The sequence below is a fragment of the Nanorana parkeri genome, unplaced genomic scaffold (assembly GCF_000935625.1).
Source record: "Nanorana parkeri isolate BGI_ZX_2015 unplaced genomic scaffold, ASM93562v1 scaffold898, whole genome shotgun sequence".
Lineage (NCBI taxonomy): Eukaryota > Metazoa > Chordata > Amphibia > Anura > Dicroglossidae > Nanorana > Nanorana parkeri.
In genome coordinates, this window is record NW_017307166.1 from 177,444 (window position 1) to 182,484 (window position 5,041).

Here is a 5,041-nt window from a genome sequence, read left to right on the forward strand (position 1 = left end):
ATAAGTTTATAAATAAAAGGTAATAGATAAATAAATATATCTCCTCCAATCAAATGTATATATCAAAAAGTGTAACCTTATCCGCACAACAAAAGTTAAAATACCCAAGAAACAAACAATCATGACAATCATGGGATTACCGCCTAGATATGTAATTTGTACAATATTACTAATGATAGTGAGACCTGGAACATGTACAGGATATATGACATTTGTACAGTAATCACTACATATGCTGTGTGTAAAACTGATATGTAAAATGTATAAAAGCATTATAATAATGTGTTGGTATTAACTGTACAATTATAACAGTGTATTGCACAGTAATTGAGCAAAGTAAGTTGACTTTGAAGCTCATCAGTAACCCTACGTCCCTATGTCATCAGAAACATGGTAAACATTTTTTGCTTTCAGAATAATTCTATTTCAAGTAAAACTTCTTCCAACGTAATGCCTGACAACGGCCTCTGACCTCCAGGGACAGTCCTAGGTTTAGAAGGTTTGGTTCTTTTGGATATTTTTGTCCATGAGATTGTCCCTTTTTCTCAGCAGTGATATGACATCCTGTTGGTATATAAGCAGTGTTTCTGGCCTTGAATCTTTGGTTTTAAAAGCTCTTTCTCTAAAATGAACAGCAACATTTGTGTTTTGCAAGTTTACATTAATCACAACCCCTAGGGATTTATTGTGTTTACTGGAATCCCATTATGTGATAGAATCTTTGCACAGTCCAGGGGCGGACTGACCATTCAGGCACTGCCCCGAAGGCCCGCGGCCGTCAGGGGGCCCGTCACCGGCACCCCTCCATCTGCCGCCACCTGCACCGACCAGCCCGCCCACATTAGATGTGGCTCTATAATCGGCGGCCACTCGCTCCTCAAGGGGGGCCTCGGGAGGCCCCAGCGGGCGACCCTCCACAGTGATAGCTGATGCCATTCTGCATTGCTGTATAATGGTATTGCTGGGATCTGTAGTCCTCTATAGCTGTTGGTATTCTTCATTGCTGTATAATGTATTGCTGGGATTTATAGTCCTCTATAACTGATGGTATTTTGCATTGTTGTGTAATGTATTGCTTAGAATTGTAGTTCTATATAGCCAATGCCATTCTGCATTGCTGTACAATGTAGTTCTGAGATTTATACTCCTCTATAGCTGGTGATATTATTCTGCATTGCTGTATAATGTGCTGAGATTTGTAGTCCCTCTACAGCTTGGAGATAGTGGCAGAATTACCAGGGTCGCAGCAGTCGTACACGCGCACAGCACTGACGAGGCATCCCTCCACTACCAGTGTGCTATCATTTTCCTCAACCCATAAATTTCTCTACCGCATCTCTTCCAGGTGCGCATGTCATGAAGAAAGGGGGTCATGAAAACACCTGACTCGGATGACGCGGCCCCACTGGAAATGACACAGTCGAGAAAATGTATAAGGTCGAGAAAAATTATAGAACACTGACTTTGACACTGTCCGGCCCCTCCCACTATCCTCACACAGCTCACAGCTCACAGCCCAGAAGCATGGACAGCCAGCGGCGGTCTACAGTGGGTGAGAGTGCCTAAGTACCGGGCATGGAGTGGAGTAAGGCCAGAACTATGTAGGGAGCCCAGTGGGAGGAGAGCACCATCCCCCGGCCAGTCACCCGTTTCATGGACTTACTAGGAGTCCTCACATCACCCGACCCTTCACACTAGCGTTACATGCATGGTAAAAGTGGCAGGCAGGGGTGGGGAGAAGGTGGGGGAAGAGGCAAAGTGGGAGGGGGGCCAAGTTGCTGCATCATGGGCCTCTGGGTTGTACTTGCCCCTTGGCTAAAAGTTGCCAGTTAGCCCCTGCTGTATTCTTCACCTGCCGGGCTCCGAGAGCTGATTTAATTGCGGATGGCATCGGCGCCTGGCGGTTGCGGTATTCAGGATTGTGGGCGGCGTTGGACTACATGTCGCAACCGCGGGGCACAGATGCCATCCACAATTAAATCAGCTCTCGGCACCCATCGGTTGCGTCATGCAATTAAAATTATTAGTGCCCCCCCAGATTTGACTGTGGTATCTTATGTGATCCCCCATATATTGTTCCTAGAGTCGCCACTGAAGGAGAGGCAGCTGTGTGCGTCATCTCCTCTCTGTTTTCGGCCGAGCCACAGCCAAACTAGTAGATGCAGCTGTGTTAAAGTGGCGGGGGCAGTGTCCCCTGCCTCACGAGTCCAACAGACACTGCCGTCCCCACTATAACACAGCTGCATCTACTAGTTTGGCTGCGGCGCGGCCCAAAAGAGCACGGAGATAGCGCAAGAGGTGGGGGGTTTGTCACGCTGTGGTGGTTGTGTACAGACCGAGAGCAGATTTCAGCATTACTGCCTGTTCTGTGACTACCAGAAGCTCAATCATTCGGTCTACTCCTGCCTATTGCTCTGAGGACTGTAGAGACTTCCTGATCACCCATGCTGAACTCCATAGCTCAGTTTTAATATGTTTATGTAAACATAGTTTATCAGCACATATAATCACCTAACTTATATCATTATATAATACCAACAACAGATTTAAAAAATCTACCCCTGGTGAGACCTCGGCATCTGCCCCGGGTGAGACCTCGGCATCTGCCCCGGGTGAGACCTCAGCATCTGCCCCGGGTGAGACCTCTGCATCTGCCCCAGTTGAGACCCTCATTTGCCCCTGCTGAGACCCTCTACATCTGCCATTGCTGAGACCCTCCCCATCGGCCCACCATAAGCTCAATCATTCGGTCTACTCCTGCCTATTGCTCTGAGGACTGTAGAGACTTCCTGATCACCCATGCTGAACTCCATAGCTCAGTTTTAATATGTTTATGTAAACATAGTTTATCAGCACATATAATCACCTAACTTATATCATTATATAATACCAACAACAGATTTAAAAAATCTACCCCTGGTGAGACCTCGGCATCTGCCCCGGGTGAGACCTCGGCATCTGCCCCGGGTGAGACCTCAGCATCTGCCCCGGGTGAGACCTCTGCATCTGCCCCAGTTGAGACCCTCATTTGCCCCTGCTGAGACCCTCTACATCTGCCATTGCTGAGACCCTCCCCATCGGCCCCTGGTGGGATCCTCCGCATCTGCTGCACCCACTTGCTGGACCTGCTAGAGTGTTGGCATGAAAGGAGCTGCTCAATAACGCATGTGTGCGGGTGACATCCCACGGGGATCAGACTGTGTGTGATGGCCGATCCCGGAGTTGTTGCTGTGTATGTGTCATTCTAACTGCCCATTCTACCGTACATTGGATCTGATCTGAAGTCTGCAGTGTATTGGTTCTGGTCTGAGAGGTCTGTCTTGTATTGGTTCTAATCTGAGGTCTGCCGTGTATTGGATCTGGTCTGAAGTCTGCCGTGTATTGGTTTCGGCCTGAGTTCTGCCATGTATTGGTTCTGGTCTGAAGTGTGCCATGTATTGGTTCTGGCCTAAGGTCTGCCATGCATTCTGCCATTTAGCTCGCTTTCCAAATTGCCTATATTGGTCATGATTTTGAATTTCTCCTCCCAGTCTCCCGGCAATTAATTTCTTAGTAAATTGGCCCACTATTTGAAAAATAATGTGGAGATATGGGCGGAGCTCAAGGGGGCCTCATAATCTTGTATTACCCGTGGGCCCCATGTGTTGTCAGTCTGCCCCTGGCACAGTCACTAAGAGAGAGAGAGGCTGATTGGTTGCAGTGCAAATCTGCTCCAGATTTTGTGGGGTTTGATAAATTCCCCCTAGCTATAGAGGAGGAGGGAAGGAGAGAGACAAAATAGAGAAGGAGTGAAGGTTTTCAAGTGATGGAGAAGACCCAGACTTAGAAGAAGCCTACAGTATACAGGTAGAGATGGAAAAAATATAAAGATGAAAGAGAAAAAAAGAGCTCAGGCATTGGGAAGTTTACAGAAACAAAGGCGCTTTCCTCTGGGAAGACCTAAAACTAACTTTTCTTGTCAAATTTAAATTTGGCCCTGCCCCTTGATCCTCTGTACTGCTCCATTATTGTTATTATTGTTATGGGCAGCATCATTACCCAATAGTGAAGGTCTGGAGTAAGAAGGGGTGGGGCCAGATTAGACTTTCACAGGAAAGGTAAACTGCAGGTAACCTTTGCTTAATAGACATTTGGGGAATTTATCAAAACTGGAGCAGCTGTGCATGGCAACCAATCAGCTTCTCTCTTTCATTTTCAAATCTTAAATGAACAAACTAAAGAGAGAAGCTGATTGGTTGCCATGGGCAACTGCTCCAGATTTTGTCTGCTCCAGTTTTGATAAAAACACTGGGGGAAATGTATCAAACGTGGAGCAGACAAAATCTGGAGCAGATTTGCACTGCAACCAATCAGCCTCTCTCTTTCATTTTCAAATCTTACCTGAGCAAACTGAAGAGAGAAGCTGATTGGTTGCCATGGGCAACTGCTCCTGATTCTGTTTGCTCCAATTTTTTAATGAATTTCCCCCTCTGTATTTATAAAAAAAAATGGTGCACATACCAATGTCAGCTTCAAAATGCACACAGATGTGGATGAATATAGGGACATTCCCCAACACTTCCACAACTTACATTACTAGTAGCCCACTGTGATGGGTTACCTCACTAGCCAACAGGAAGGCCAGGACACAGGGAGGAATGGGCAAGCTTGGGTAGTTTCAGTAAGGCCTGATATTCCATATGTGCAGTGTAGGTGAATAAAATGAGAACTATGGCCTAAACTTTTTTGACCATAGTTGTCTTCAGGGTTACAGGAGGACATATACCAATGTCCTCCGGTGACCCAAAACTCAGTATATAGCGGGCTATTGAACACAATATACTGAGAGCGCAGAGCCACGCCGCAGCCAGGATGGATCTCAACAATACTGTCGAGATCTACCCCGCTGGCGGATTGACAGCTGGCTCTGCCTATCTAGAGATAGAGACAGCTGTGCCCGCCCCCCTCCCCCGTCCGTTCCTCCAGACAGCGCTGGAGAAACGGAGAGGGGAGGGGGGAATCCCTGCGGGAAGTTTCAGTGTTTACTACAATGGTTCACTAC